Source organism: Theropithecus gelada, chromosome 3 (genome assembly GCF_003255815.1).
Source record: "Theropithecus gelada isolate Dixy chromosome 3, Tgel_1.0, whole genome shotgun sequence".
Taxonomy (NCBI): domain Eukaryota; kingdom Metazoa; phylum Chordata; class Mammalia; order Primates; family Cercopithecidae; genus Theropithecus; species Theropithecus gelada.
The window spans coordinates 11,965,041-11,981,715 of NC_037670.1; positions in this window are offsets into that span (position 1 = coordinate 11,965,041).

A 16,675-nucleotide genomic window follows, 5' to 3' on the forward strand; every position below is an offset into this window, starting at 1 on the left:
TTTTTTTTTTTTGAGACGGAGTCTGGCTCTGTCGCCCAGGCTGGAGTGCTGTGGCCGGATCTCAGCTCACTGCAAGCTCCGCCTCCTGGGTTCACGCCATTCTCCTGCCTCAGCCTCCGGAGTAGCTGGGACTACAGGCGCCCGCCACCTCGCCCGGCTAGTTTTTTGTATTTTTTTTTAGTAGAGACGGGGTTTCACCGTGTTAGCCAGGATGGTCTCGATCTCCTGACCTCGTGATCCGCCCGTCTCGGCCTCCCAAAGTGCTGGGATTACAGGCTTGAGCCACCGCGCCCGGCCCCAGCTAATTTTTTATATCTCCAGTAGAGACAGGTTTTTCCCATGCCAGCCAGGCTGGTCTTGAACTCCTGACCTCAAGCGATCCGGCCCACCTCGGCCTCCCAAAATTCTGGGATTACAGACTTGAGCCACTGCGCCTGGCCAAGTGTCATGAATCTTTATGTTTACTTTAAACCTACTGATAGCCTGGTTCACCTGGGCTCACTGTTTTGGGTGTGGAGAATAACATCTGGCCCAGTAGCTATGTGAATATTCCAGAAGTTTGGTTTTCAGAGTTTGACCAACGGTCATCACCTTGGCTGCAGAGATAAGTGAGAAAGGAGTAAAACAAACCTGTTGTGTAACTCTTTCCTCCCACTCTTGAAAAAGGTATCTCCAAACCCAGATAGTTTCACTGGAGAAGTCTACTCATAGTTAAAGAAATATCAACACCAATTACATGTAATCTCCAGAAAACAGAAGAAGGAGCACTTCCTGGCTGACGAGGCCAGTACAGTTGAGCCTTATAGATGCAGTTTCCCCGGCTGCGCGCAGTGGCTCATGCCTGTAATCCCAACACTTCAGGAGGCCGAGATGGGCGGATCACGAGGTCAGGAGATCGAGATCATCCTGGCTAACACGATGAAACCCCGTCTTACTAAAAATACAAAAAACTAGCCGGGCATGGTGGTGGGTGCCTGTAGTCCCAGCTACTTGGAAGGCTGAGGCAGGAGAATGGCGTGAACCCAGGAGGCGGAGCTTGCAGTGAACTGAGATCATGCCACTGCACTCCAGCCTGGGCGACAGAGGGAGACTCCATCTCAGAAACATAAATAAATAAAAATTAAAAAATAAAAATAGATGCAGGTTCCCCATCCATTGATTCAGCCAACCACAGGTTGAAAATATTCCAAAATATGGACGCCAGGCACGGTGGCTCACGCCTGTAATCCCGAAAATCATTTGAACCCAGGAGGTGGAGGTTGCAGTGAGCCAAGATTGCACCACTCTACCACTGCACTCCAGCCTGGGTGACAAGAGTGAAACTCCATCCCAAAAGAAAAAAAAAAGAATATCACCCTGAGTGGGCATGGTGGCTCACACCTCTAATCTCAACATTGTGGGAGGCCGATGAGAAAGGATTGCTTGAGCCCAGGAGGTTGAGACCAGCCTGGATGACATAGCAAGACCCTGTCTCTACAGAAAAATTTTAAAAATTAGCTGGGTGTGGTGGTGCACCTGTAGTCCCAGCTACTTGGGAGGCTGAGATGGGAGGATCACATGAGTCCAGGAGTTCCAGGGTGCAGTGAGCTATGATTGCAACACTGTCCTCCAGCCTGGGGGAACACAGCGAGATCCTGTCTCAAAAACAAACAAGAAACAAAAAACAGACAAAAACTCAGTTCTGGCCGGGCGCGGTGGCTCAAGCCTGTAATCCCAGCACTTTGCGAGGCCGAGATGGGCGGATCACGAGGTCAGGAGATCGAGACCATCCTGGCTAACACGGTGAAACCCCGTCTCTACTAAGAAATACAAAAAATAGCCGGACGAGGTGGCGTCGCCTGTAGTCCCAGCTACTCGGGAGGCTGAGGCCGGAGAATGGCGTGAACCCGGGAGGCGGAGCTTGCAGTGAGCTGAGATCTGGCCACTGCACTCCAGCCTGGGCGACAGCGCGAGACTCCGTCTCAAAAAAAAAAACTCAGTTCTGCCATTACCTCTTCAAAACTTTTTCTTAACTTGCAGTCTAGAGTTGAAGACCCCTCCGCTAAGCTCTGGTGAGAGGCTAACTGAATAAGAACACTTTGACCATCATATTATAATAATTGCTTTATTTATTTATTTATTTATTTACTGATTTTTAAGACAGGGTCTTGCTCTGTCCCCCAGGCTGGAGCGCAGCAGCACAATCATGGTTCACTGCAACCTCAACTTCCCAGGCTCAAGAAATTCTCCCACCTCAGCCTCCTCGGTAACTGGGACTGCAAGCATGCACAACCACATCAGGCTAATTTTACGGTTTTTTTTTTTTTTGAAATGGAGTCTCGCTCTGTCGCCCAGGCTGGAGTGCAGTGGCGCCATCTCGGCTCACTGCAAGCTCCGCCTCCGGAGCCCACGCCATTCTCCTGCCTCAGCCTCCCGAGTAGCTGGACCACAGGCGCCCGCCACTGCGCCCCGCTAACTTTTTGTATTTTTTAGTGGAGACGGGGTTTCACCGTGTAAGCCAGGATGGTCTTGATCTCCTGACCTTGGGATCCGCCCGCCTCAGCCTCCCAAAGTGCTAGAATTACAGGCGTGAGCCACTGCGCCCGGCCTAATTTTATGTATTTTTTATAAAGACATAAAGGCTTTTTTTATAAAGGGCATCGGTCAGGCACGGTATCTTAAGCCTGTAATCCCAGCACTATGGGAGGCCAAGGCGGGTAGATCACCTGAGGTCAGGAGTTCCAGGCCAGCCTGGACAACATGGTGAAACGCCATTTCTACTAAAAGTATAAAAATTAGCTGTACGTGGTGCCATGTGCCTGTAATCCCAGCTACTTGGGAGGCTGATGCAGGAGAATCGCTTGAACCCAGCAGGAAGAGGTTGCAGTGAGCCGAGATCGCGCCATTGCACTCCAGCCTGGGTGACAAGAGCGAAATTCCATCTCAAAATAATAATAAAAATAAATAAATAAATAAATGAATAATAAAATAAAATAAAGAGGGGTGTCTCGTCATGTTGCCCAGACTGGTCTCATATTCCTGGGCTCAAGCAATCCACCCACCTCACCCTCCCAAAGCGCTGGGATTACAGGCGTGAGAGCCACTGTGCCCGACCACAGCTGGGCTACATATCCGTATTAAACTTTTCTTTTCTTTTCTTTTCTTTTTTTTGAGACGGAGTCTCGCTTTGTCGCCCAGGCTGGAGTGCAGTGGCCGGATCTCGGCTCACTGCAAGCTCCGCCTCCTGGGTTTATGCCGTTCTCCTGCCTCAGCCTCCCGAGTAGCTGGGACCACAGGTGCCCGCCACCTCGCCCGGCTAGCTTTTTGTATTTTTTAGGAGAGACGGAGTTTCACTGGGTTAGCCAGGATAGTCTTGATCTCCTGACCTTGTGATCCGCCCGTCTCGGCCTCCCAAAGTGCTGGGATTACAGGCTTGAGCCACCGCACCCGGCCTTTTTTTTTTTGAGATAGAATTTCACTCTTGTTGCCCCGGCTGGAGTGCAATGGCATGATCTCAGCTCACCACAACCTCCACCTACCGGTTTCAAGTGATTCTCCTGCCTCAGCCTCTGAGTAGCTGGGACTACAGGCACGTGCCACCGCGCCTGGCTAATTTTTGTATTTTTAGTAGAGACGGGGTTTCACCACGTTGGTCAGGCTGGTCTTGAACTCCTGACCTCAGGTGATCCACCCAGCTCGGCCTCCCAAAGTGCTGGGATTACAGGCGTGAGCCACCACGCCCAGCTCTATTAAACTTTTCATCAGGGTCAACTGGACCCTGGCTCCTGCCCCGCTAGTCCTATGAGGCTGCAGAGTGTACGGCCCCAATAAAGATTCTCCCCCGGGCCGGGCGCGGTGGCTCAAGCCTGTAATCCCAGCACTTTGGGAGGCCGAGGCGGGCGAATCACGAGGTCAGGAGATCAAGACCATCCTGGCTAACACGGTGAAACCCCGTCTCTACTAAAAAAAATACAAAAAAAGTAGCCGGGCGAGGTGGCGGGCGCCTGTAGTCCCAGCTACTCGGGAGGCTGAGGCAGGAGAATGGCGTGAACCCAGGAGGCGGAGCTTGCAGTGAGCTGAGATCCGGCCACTGCACTCCAGCCTGGGCGACAGAGTAAGACTCTGTCTCAAAAAAAAAAAAAAAAAAGATTCTCCCCCAATCCCCCTACCCCCAGATCTTCCTGCAAGGTTGGCAGAGCTGGATGTTCTGAGAGCTAAGGGCACGTGGGACAACCGGTGCCTGGCCAGAGAAGGGGAGGAAGACATGTGAGGGCTGGTAGGTCTGGAGTCTAGCGCCTCGCTGAACACAGAACAGCCACCTCGGCGTGCTTCTGCAGGGCGAGGAAAGTCAGCTCTTGCCCCCTTCTCCAGCCCTCCTCCCAAACACCAAGCAGGTTTCTGAGAATAGTAAAAGGCTAGCAGACCCATCTTCAGGGCCTCTGTGGTCAGAAATGTGCAAATACCTCTTTCTTTCTTTCTTTCTTTCTTTCTTTCTTTCTTTCTTTCTTTCTTTCTTTCTTTCTTTCTTTCTTTCTTTCTTTCTTTCTTCTTTCTTTCTCTTTCTTTCTTTCTTTCTTTCTTTCTGTCTTTCTTTTTTTCTTTCTTTCCTTCTTTCCTTCCTTTCTTCCTTCCTTCCTTCTTTCCTTCTTTCCCTCCCTCCCTTCCTCCCTTCCGTCCTCCCTCCTTCTTTCTCTTTGTCTTTCTTTTTCTCTCCCTCCCTCCCTTCTTTCCTTCCTTTCTTTTCTTTCTCCCTTCCCTTCCTTCTTTCCTTTCTTCCTTTCTTTCTTTTCTTTCTCCCTTCCCTTCCCTTTCTTTCTTTCTTTCTTTTCCTTCCTTCCTTCCTTCCTTCCTTCCTTCCTTCCACTGGTGCACTTTCTGCTTACTGTAACCTCCGCCTCCTGGGTTCAAGTGATTCTCCTGCCTCAGCCTCCCAAATAGCTGGGATTACAGGGGCCTGCCATGTTGCCTGGCTAATTTTTATATTTTTAGTAGACATGGGTTTTTTCCTTGTTGTCTAGGCTGGTCTCCAACTTCTGACTTAACTGATCCACCCACTTAGGCCTCCCAAAATGCTGGGATTACGGGTGTGATCCACTGCGCCTGGACCAAAGACTTTTTCCTTCACGCCTTTTGGGAGTTAGTAAAACAGCATTATCTGAAAAGCTGTTTCTGCATCCCACACTTAGAGTGCATGGCGGAATGCACAAGGCTTGCCTGGGAATCACATTCAGCAAGTTCTGGGATAGAAAAACTGAACCTAAGGGAAAATTGTGTTGTGTACTCACCAGTACTTTGTAGAGTGTTTCAGTACCATTATAACAAGAGGCCAGGCGTGGTGGCTTATGCCTGTAATCCCAGCACTTCGGGAAGCTGAGGCAGGAGGATTGTTTGAGGCCAAGAGTTCAAGACCAGCCTGGGAAACATGAAGAGACCCCATCTCTACAAAAAATACAAAAATTATCCAGGCATGGTGGTGCATGCCTGTGGTCCCGGCTACTCTGGAGGCTGAGACGGGAGGATCCCTTGAGCCCAGAAGGTCAAGGCTGCAGTGAGCTATGATTGTACCACCGCACTTCAAACTGGTCAACAGTACAAGACCTTGTCTCAAAAATAAAAAAAAAGAGGGCCGGGCGCGGTGGCTCAAGCCTGTAATCCCAGCACTTTGGGAGGCCGAGACGGGCGGATCACGAGGTCAGGAGATCGAGACCATCCTGGCTAACACGGTGAAACCCCGTCTCTATGAAAAAATACAAAAAACTAGCCGGGCGAGGTGGCGGCGCCTGTAGTCCCAGCTACTCGGGAGGCTGAGGCAGGAGAATGGCGGGAACCCGGGAGGCGGAGCTTGCAGTGAGCTGAGATCCGGCCACTGCACTCCAGCCCGGCGGCAGAGCGAGACTCCGTCTCAAAAAATAAAATAAAATAAAATAAAAATAAAAATAAAAATAAAAAAAAAAGAAAGACATGAGCTAGCTGACTTTTTTTGTTTGTTTGTTTGTTTGTTTGTTTGTTTTGAGACAGAGTTTTGCTCTTGTTGCCCAGGCTGCAGTGCAATGGCACAATCTTGGCTCACTGCAACCTCCACTTCCTGGGTTCAAGCAATTCTTCTGCCTCAGCCTCCCGATAGCTGGGACTACAGGTGCGCACCATCACACCAGCTAATTTTTGTATTTTTAGTAGAGACAGGGTTTCACCATGTTGTCCAGGCTGGTCTCAAACTCCTGACCTCAGGTGACCTGCCTGCCTCAGCCTCCCAAAGTACTGGGATTACAGGGGTGAGCCACTGTGCCCGGCCCCATCTCCCCTTCTTATAAGGACACCAGTCAGATTGGATTGCGGCCCACCCCAATGACCTCATTCTAACTTAACTTCTTTACAGACCCCATCTCCAAATATAGTCACATTCTAAGGTCCTGGAGGTTAGGACTTCAACATATAAATTTGGGAGACGCAATTCAGTTCATGACACAGATACATCTCCGGCAATTCAACACCTAACAAAAGCGTGATTTCTTCACGTTTTCCACCGCTTTCATCTTCTCAGTCGTTAAGTCAATAAAAGCCTCCGAGTTTTAAAAATATCTTAGCAATTTTGACATTTAGGAAGGTTCATAGCTCTCAGATTTGCCCAGCTTGACGTGATCTTATTTTTCAGAGGAAGCAGCCTCTATTCAGCTCCTAGTCACAGCCAGCCTTCTGGAACATTCTTTCGAGCATTTGAAGGCTTCCAAGAGGTGGGAGGGGGTGTCTTTTATACTGGAACACTTTGAGTAATCTAGCTCATGCAGGCATTCATCTTCATGAAGGACTTAGCTACCTGACTTTTGACCAGAAACAGATTATTTTACCTCAAAATTACTTTTTAAAAAAGAGGTTGACCTACCACATATCAAAAAGAGATAATCGTGAATAGAAAAATTATTGCAGACAATTTATAGAGTCAAGAGACCTAGAAAGGCTTCCATTCCCGCTACTACACCTTGAGAAAATTACCCAACCTCTTTGATCATGTTTTGCCAATTAAAAAATGGGCAACTCATCCAGACGCCATGGCTCACGCCTATAATCCCAGCACTTTGGGAGGCTGAGGCAGGAGGAGCACCTGAGGTCAGGTTCAAGACCAGCCTGACCAACATGGAGAAACCCCATCTCTACAAAAAATACAAAATTGGCCAGGCGTGGTGGCGCATGCGTATAATCCTAGTTACTCGGGAGGCTGAGGTAGGAGAATTGCTTGAACCCAGGAGGCAGAGGTTGCAGTGAGCCGAGATCACCCCACTGCACTCCAGCCTGGGTGACAGAGTGAGACTCCGTCTCAGGAAAAAAAAAAAAAGTGAACAACTGAAGATCTTCAATTACTGGCCAGGTGTGGTGGCTCACACCTGTAATCCCAGCACTTTGGGAGGTGGAAGTGGGAGGATCTCTTGACGTCAGGAGTTTGAGACCACCCTGGGCAACATAGTGAGACCCTGTCTCTACTAAAAATACAAAAATTAGCTAGGCATGTAACATGCCTGTAATCCCAGCTACTTGGGAGGCTGAGAATCACTTGAATCCAGGAGCCAAGATCACACCACTGCACTCCAGCCTGGTAGACAGAATAAGACTCTGCCTCAAAAACAAACCAAAACATAGCAAAAAAAAAAACAATGCAAAGTTGGCCAAATGTGGTGGCTCACGCCTATAATCCCAGCACTTTGGGAGACTGAGGCAGGCGCATCACCTAAGGTCAGGAATTTGAGACCAGCCTGACCAACATGGAGAAACCCTACCTCCACAAAAAATACAAAATTGACTGGGTGTAGTGGCACATGCCTATAATCCTAGCTACTGGGGAGGCTGAAGCAGGAGAATTGCTTGAACCCAGGAGACGGAGGTTGCAGTGAGCCGAGATTGTGCTACTGCACTCCAGCCTGGGCGACAGAGTGAGACTTCATCTCAAAAAAAAAAAGTGAGCAACTGAATTAACGATCTTCAATTACTGGCCAGGTGTGGTGGCTCATGCCTCTAATCCCAGCACTTTGGGAGGCCAAGGTGGGCAGATTGCTTGAGCCCAGAAGTTTGACACTAGCCTGGGCAACATAGTGAGACCTCCTGTCTACAAAAAAATCAAGGAAATTAGCTGGGTGTGGTGGCACGTGCCTGTACTTACTTGGGAGGTTCCACTTACTGGGGAGGCTGAGGCGGGAGGATCACTTGAGCCCAGGAGGTGGAGGCTGCAGTGAGCCATGCTCGCAGCACTGCACTCCGGCCTAGGCGACCTCAAAAACAAATCAGTGTGGAATTGTGGAATTGTGGAATTGGCCAGGTGTGGTGGCTCATGCCTGTGATCCCAGTACTTTGTGAGGTCGAGGCACAAGGATTGCTTGAGACCAGCCTAGGCAACAAAGTGAGATTCCATCTCTATTTTTAAAATTTATTTATTTATTTATTTTTTCTGCGACAGGGTCTCGCTCTGTCACCTAGGCTGGAATGCAGTGATGCAGTCTCAGCTCACTGCAACCTCCACTTGCCAGGCTCAAGCAATCCTCCCACCTTAACCTCCCAAGTAGCTGGGACTACAGGCACATGCCACCATGCCCAGCTAATTTTTAAAATTTTTGTAGAAATGTGGGTTTCGCCATGTTGCCCAGGCTGGTCTCGAACTACTGAGTTCAAGCTACTCAAGTGATCCTCCCGCCTTGGCCTCCCAAAGTGCTGGGATTACAGGCATGAGCCACTGTGCCCAGCCTAAAATTTTTAAATAATGATAAAAAAAAAAGTCTTCAATCTTTTCCTTCTATAAAATTCTAAGACTTTAATATAAAACAAACAAGCATCTTTCATCACACTGGTATCCTCGTAATTTACCCTACAAATGAAGATTATTCCATTAAAGGTTGAACTTAAGCCTAGTTGCCCCACCATATCCATCTGAAGCAATCCTTAAGAATGCAGAATTGGCCAAATGTGGTGACTCACGCCTGTAATTCCAACACTTTGGGAGGCAGAGGCAGACAGATCACCTGCAGTCAGAAGTTCAAGACCTGCCTGGCCAACATAGTGAAACCCCATCTCTACTAATACAAAAATTAGCTGGGCGTGGTGGCGGGCACCTGTAGTCCCAGCTACTTGGGAGTCTGAGGCAGGAGAATTGCTTGAATTCAGGAGGTGGAGGCTGCAGTGAGCCGAGATCGTGCCACTGTACTCCAGCCTGGGTGACAGAAGGAAACTCCATCTCAAAAAAAAAAAAAAGAAAGAAAAAGAAAAAAAAAAGATTCTAACTTGTCCTTGAATTTCCTTCCATATTTGATGGAGTTCTGGACTCTTCTAAAGGTCTCTTTTTTCCTATATTTATTACTTCTTAGATTTAATAAATATGTGTTAAACCCCCCATGATATAAGAGAAAACCTCATGCAAGTCAAAATACAAGACCATGTGCTAAATGGCATTATGGGAGTATAAAGTACTAAGAGAGTTTTGGAAAGGAGAGGATTACAAACTTCAGAATAATTTATAACTGTGTACATTAAAAATCTTTTTTTAAAATTTTTATTTTAGGCTCAGAGGTACATGTGCAGTTTTATTATTTAGCCAAACTCGTGTCACAGGGGTTTGTTGTACAGATGATTTCATCATCCAGGTACTAAGCCCAGTACCCAAGAGTTATTTATTTTTTTCTTCTCCTCTCCTTCCTTTTTTTTTTTTTTTTCCACTCTGTTGCCCAATTTGCAGTGCAGTGGTGAGATCGTAGCTCACCGCAGTCTCAAACTCCTGGACTCAAGCGATCCTCTTGCCTCTGTCACCCAAGTAGCCGGGAATATGGGCAATACCACCATGTCTGGCTCATTTTTGTATCTTTTGTGGAGATGGGGTTTCACCATGCCTCCCAGACTGGTGAAAATCATATGTCTGCAGAACTTATCTTTGGTATAAATGCTCTGATGTTTAATAAACTTTTAGTGCCCTCGGAAAGCTTCCCCAGCTCATTTCTTTACTATGAATTCGCTGATAGCCAATAAGAGGTGAGCTTGGTGGTCAGGCGCAGTGGCTCATGCCTGTAATCCCAGCACTTTAAGAGGCCGAGGCAGGCGGATCACATGAGGCCAGGAGTTCAAGACTAGCCTGGGCCGGGCGCGGTGGCTCAAGCCTGTAATCCCAGCACTTTGGGAGGCTGAGACGGGCGGATCACGAGGTCAGGAGTTCGAGACCATCCTGGCTAACATGGTGAAACCCCGTCTCTGCTAAAAAATACAAAAAACTAGCCGGGCGAGGTGGTGGGCGCCTGTAGTCCCAGCTACTCGGGAGGCTGAGGCAGGAGAATGGCGTAAAAACCCAGGAGGCGGAGCTTGCAATGAGCTGAGATCCGGCCACTGCACTCCAGCCTGGGCAACACAGCGAGACTCCGTCTCAAAAAAAAAAAAAAAAAAAAAAAAAGACTAGCCTGGACAACATGGTGAAACCCTGTCTCTACTAAAAATACAAAACTTAGTTGGGTGTGGTGGTGCGTGCCTGTAGTCTCAGCTACCTGGGTGGCTGAGGCAGGAGAATCGTTTGAACCTGGAAGGTGGAGGTTGCAGTGAGCTGAGATTGCACCACAGCACCCCAGCCTGGGTGACAGAGTGAGACTTCATCTCAAAAAAAAAAAAAGAGGTAAGCTTGGATTGAAACTTCTTCCATCGTCTTCACATTCCCTAAGGCTTTTTTTTTTTTTTTTTTTTTTTTTGAGACGGAGTCTAGCTCTGTCGCCCAGGCTGGAGTGCAGTGGCCAGATCTCAGCTCACTGCAAGCTCCGCCTCCCGGGTTTATGCCATTCTCCTGGCTCAGCCTCCCGAGTAGCTGGGACTACAGGCGCCTGCCACCTTGCCCGGCTAGTTTTTTGTATTTTTTAGTAGAGACGGGGTTTCACCGTGTTAACCAGGATGGTCTCGATCTCCTGACCTTGTGATCCGCCCGTCTCGGCCTCCCAAAGTGCTGGGATTACAGGCTTGAGCCACCGTGCCCGGCCTCCCTAAGGCTTTTTTCCAACATGAAGTGTCAAATGATGAATGAGGCTCAGTCACCACTAAAAACTTCCCCACATTGTTGCACTTATAAGGTTTTTTCTCCAGTAGGAATTTTCTGATGAGGAGAAAGGATTGAACTTCCTCCAAGCAATTTCCTGTATGCTCTGCACAAAGAGAGTTTCTCTCTCGTGTGAATTATTTGGTGCTGAAAAGTTGATTGTTTTGGTTTGGTTTTACTGAGACGGTCTGGCTCTGTCATCCAAGCTGGAGTGCAGTGGCACAACCATAGCTCATTACATCCTCAATCTCCTGGGCTGAAGTGATCCTCCCGCTTCAGCCTCCTGAGTAGGTGGAACTACAGGCAAATGCCACCACACTCGGCTATTTTATTGTTTGTTGAGATGCAGTCTCGCTCTTGTTGCTCAGGCTGGAGTGCAGTGGCGCGATCTCAGCTCACTGCAACCTTCGCCTCCTGGGTTCAAGCTTCTCCTGCCTCAGTCTCCTGAGTAGCTGGAATTACAGGTGTGCGCCACCACACCCAGCTAATTTTTGTGTTTTTAGTCGAGATGGGGTTTCACCATGTTGGCCAGGCTGGTCTCGAACTCCTGACCTCAGGTGATCCGCCTGCCTCGGGCTTCCAAATTGCTGGGATTACAGGCATGAGCCACCGTGCCTGGCCTTTTTTATTTTTTTTGAGATGGAGTCTCGCCCTGTCGCCCAGTCGCCCAGCCTAGAGTGCAATGGTGCGATCTTGGCTCGCTGCAACCTCTGCCTCCTGGGTTCAAGCGATTTTCCTGCCTCAGTCTCCCAAGTGGCTGGGATTACAGGCGCCCGACACCATGCTCAGCTAATTTTTGAATTTTTAGTAGAGATGGAGTTTCACCATGTTGGCTGGTCTTGAACTCCTGACCTCGTGCGTGATCTGCCTGCCTCAGCCTCCCAAAGTGCTGGGATTACAGGCGTGAGCCACTGTGCCCCGCCTTTTTTTTTTCCGCCGTAGAGACAGAATCTCACTATGTTGCCCAGGCTGGTCTTGAGTTCCTGAGTTGAATTGATCCTCCCACCTCAGCCTCCCAAAGGTAGAGACGGGGTTTCACCATGTTGGCCAGGCTGGTCTTTAACTCCTGGCCTCAAGTGATCTGCCTGCCTCGGCCTCCCAAAGTGTTGGGATTATAGGCATGAACCACTGTGCCTGGCTTTGTTTTGTTTTAAGGGAACAGGTCTTGCTCTTTTGCCCAGGCTGGCCTTGAAATCCTAGGCTCAAGCTATCTTCCTTCCTCAGCCTCTGGAGCAACTGGGACTACAGGCACACACCAATGCACTCAGCTTTGAGTAAGTTTTACACTTTTTTTACACTTTGTTTTTTGAGACGGATTCTCACTCTGTCACCCCAGGATGGAGTGCAGGGGTATGATCTCGGCTCACTGCAACCACCGCCTCCCAGGTTCAAGTGTTTCTTCTACCTCAGCCTCCAGAGTAGCTGGGACTACAGGTGCCCATCACCATGCCCATATAATTTTTGTATATTTATTTATTTAGAGAGAGAGTCTCACTCTGTTGCCTAGGCTGGAGTGCAGTGGGATAATCTCGGCTCACTACAACCTCTGCCTCCCGGGTTCAAGCAAATCTCCTGCCTCAGCCTCCAGAGTAGCTGGGATTATAGGTGTGTGCCACCACGCCCAGCTAATTTTTGTATTTTTAGTAGATACAAGGTTTCACCATGTTGGCCAGGCTGGTTTTAAACTCCTGACCTCAGGTAAGCCGCCCACCTCAGCCTCCCAAAATGTTGGGATTACAGGCATGAGCCACCATGCTCAGCCAACTTCTCCTTCTTCTTGAGAAAGGGTCTTGCTCGGTCACCCAGACTGAGTGCAATGATGCAATCATAGCTCACTGCAGCCTGAAACTCCTGGGCTCATGCAATTCTCGCACATCAGCCTTTCAAGTAGCTGGGACGACAGGCACACGCCACCATGCCTGGCTGGTTCTTTAATATTTTGTAGAGACAGTCTCACTATGTTGCCCAGGCTGCAGATCTGTTTCTTGGTGATAACTAGTCCAGGTTTCCTTTGTGATCACCTTGAAACAACTGACTAATATGGGGTGTCTTAGATACTTACAAGCTTGGAGCTAGGATATGGAGGAAAAAGGGGAGCAGACCAGTGAAAGTTCTAGAATAGCTATAGAGGAGGGACTTGGGGGTAGTAGTGCACTTGAAAGGGGTTGAAGCTGGATCTACACCCTAAGCATTCAGATTTCAGTAAGACCATAATCTAATTACTTGTGGTGGTTTTGGGAAGGAAAAGCTAATGAGGATTAGAGGGAACTAAATCCTCCTAAACCGTTTCTACTGCAGCCACAGCTCTACATCATTGCAATGATAAATTAAATTCTGGGCCAGGCACAGTGGCTCACACCTGGAATCCCAGCATTTTAGGAGGCCAAGGAGGGAAGACTGCTTGAACTTGAACTTAGGAGGTGGAATCTGCAGTGGGCTGTGATCGGGCCACTGCCCTCCAGCCTGGGCGACAGAGCAAGACCCTGTCTCGAAAAAAAAAAAGAAAGAGGTCTGTCGCAGTGGCTCACACCTGTAATCCCAACACTTTGGGAAGCCGAGGTGGGTGGATCATGAGGTCAAGAGTTTGAGACCAGCCTGACCAACATGGTGAAACCCCATCTTTACTAAAAATATAAAAATTAGCCGGGCGTGGTGGCGTGCACCTGTAATCAGAGCTACTCGGGAGGCTGAGGCAGGAGAATCGCTTGAACCCGGGAGGCAGAAGTTGCAGTGAGATGAGATCATGCCACTGCACTCCAGCCTGGGTGACAGAGCGAGACTCCATTTCAAAAAAAAACAAAAAACAGAAAACAACAACACAAACAACAACAACAACAAAACTGTGCATAAAGCCATTAAGTATGCCGGTGACACCATCAAAAATAACAATTGTAATTGTTAACTTTTAGAACATGAGGTAGCGGTTAGAGTAGGAATGCTGTCCTTAGCTGACCTGAGTCAACTCTAGACTCATTTTTCTACCAATAATTTGCACATATTGGATAAATATTTGCTAAATGAACAGGTGAATGAATGAATACATCTGGACTCCCTTGTGTAGTTTAGCAAAAGGGGAGCATGCTGGCTGGGCACAGTGGTTCTTGCCTGTAATCCCAGCACTTTGGGAGGCTGAGGCGGGAGGATCACTTGAGGTCAGGAGTTTGAGACCAGCCTGGCCAATATGGTGAAACCCTGTCTCTACTCAGAATACAAAAATTAACCAGGCGTGGTGGTGCACAACTGTAACCTCAGCTACTTGGGAGGCTGAGGCAGGAAGATTGCTTGAACCCGGGAGGTAGAGGTTGCAGTGAGCCGAAGTCATGCCACTGCACTCCAGCCTGGGAGACAGAGTGAGACTCTGTCTCAAAAAAAAATAAATAAATAAAGGGCCAGGCGTGGTGGCTCATGCCTGTAATCCCAGCACTTTGGGAGGCCGAGGTGGGTGGATCACGAGGTCAGGAGATCGAGACCATCCTGGCTAACACGGTGAAACCCCGTCTCTACTAAACATACAAAAAACTAGCCGGGCGAGGTGGCGGGCGCCTATAGTCCCAGCTACTCGGGAGGCTGAGGCAGGAGAATGGTGTGAACCCGGGAGGCGGAGCTTGTAGTGAGCTGAGATCGCGCCACTGCACTCCAGCCTGGGCGATAGAGTGAGACTCCGTCTCAAAAAAAAAAAAAAAAAAAAAAAGGGAGCATGCTAATATCTATTTGATCTTTTCCTTTCCCTCCCTCCCTTCCTTCCTCCTTTCTTCCTCCCTTCTTTCTCTCCTTCCTTTCTTTTTCTTTCTTTCTTTTTTTCTTGAGACAGTCTCACTGTGTTGCCCAGGCTGGAGTGCGGTGGCACAATCTCTGTCCACTCCAGTCATGAACTCCCGGGCTCAAGCAATGGTCCCATCTCATCCTCTAGAGTAGCTGGGATTACAGGCATTCAGCACCGTGTCTGACTTACTTTTTGTAACATTTTTGTAGAGACGGGGTTTCGCTATGTTGCCCAGGCTGGTCTCAAACTCCTGGCCTCAAGTGATGGCCCCCGCCTTGGCCTCCCAAAGTGGTGGGATTACAGGCAGGAGCCATCGTGCCCAACCTAGAATACTTAATTCTTTTCTTTCATGCATTATTATTATTTATTATTATTACAGTGTCTTGCTCTGTTGCCCAGGCTGGAGTGCAGTGGCGTGATCTCGGCTCACCGCAACTTCCGCCTCGCGACTTCAAGTAATTCTCTGCCTCAGCCTGCCGAGTAGCTGGGACTACAGGCACACGCCACCACGCCCGGCTAATTTTGTATTTTTAGTAGAGACGGAGTTTCGCCATATTGGTCATGCTGGTCTCGAACTCCTGACCTCAGGTGATCCGCCCGCCTCAGCTTCCCAAAATGCTGGGATAACAGGCGTAAACCACCACGCCCGGCCGATCAGTACTTTTTAAAAACTCTTAGGTTCAGGGTACATGTACAGGTTTGTTATATAGGTAAACTAGTGCCACGGGAGTTTGTTGTACAGATGGTTTTGTCACCCAAGTCCTAAGCCTAGTACCTGAGATGACAACTTCTGAAAATAAAATAATCTGATAAAAGCGATGGACACTCTCTTTCACTTACAGGAGGCGCGGCGCGGAGTGGCGCCGCTCCCCGCCCCTCCTGCTTAACTGAGTCGTTAATTGGCCAGTGGGGTCCCTGTGCCCCGCACCGGCCTAGGGCGGCTACTGCGCAGATGCCTTGAGCGTTGCTCCGAGTCCTCCAGCCCACCGAGTCCTCCTCCTAGATCGGCCCCAGAAGAAACGCTTCCTCTTCCCTCTTCGGAGCCAACGAAACCGCCCTCCGGAAGCCTAGACGCCCGGAGGTTCTGAGCGTCCTGTTCGGATCTCCTACCGTTACTCTTTCATTCACCCCAGAAATGATTTCTGAGTTCCCGGCCTTTGTCAGAGAGATGAACGAGGCACGGTCCGTGTCCACCTAAAGGACGGTAGGACTGGATGAGCGTTGTTTTCCAAGGTACAGGATGCCGCGCCTCCAAGGAGCCGAAGGGGCGGGAGGCCGCGTAGAGGAGGGGACGGTCCCGGAGCCTCGCCGAGCCTGCGGTGTAGACACCCCTGGTGTCTGGTGGTTGAGGATCTTCTTTTGGCCGAGCATAGTGGGTAGAAGGAACGCTCTGAGCAGAAGAAAAGTGGCTGTCGTGAAGACATCTGCGTGTGGAGGGTGCGTGGGTGCCTGGAGCTGAAGCTGGAAAGGTGAGCAGGGGCGAGTCTGGAGGGCTTCGTGTGCGTGATAAGAAATTTAAACAGGATCCTGAGTAACCTAGGCGGTATTTTAGGTTTTTTGTTTTTGTTTTTTTGTGAGACGGAGTCTAGCTGTCACCCAGGCTGGAGTGCAGTGCCGAGATCTTGGCTCACTGCGGCCTCCGCCTTCCGGGTTCAAGCGATTCTCCTACCTCAGCCTCCGGAGTAGCTGGGATTACAGGCACGCGCCACCACGACTGGCAAATTTTTGTGTTTTTAGTAGAGACCGGGTTTCGCCATGTTGGCCAGGCTAATCTCGAATTCCTGACCTCCAGTGATCCTCCCGCCTCAGCTTCCCAAAGTGCTGGGATTATAGGCGTGAGCCACCACGGCCAGCCTAGGCGGTGTTTTAATCTGGACATATGAGCTTGGATT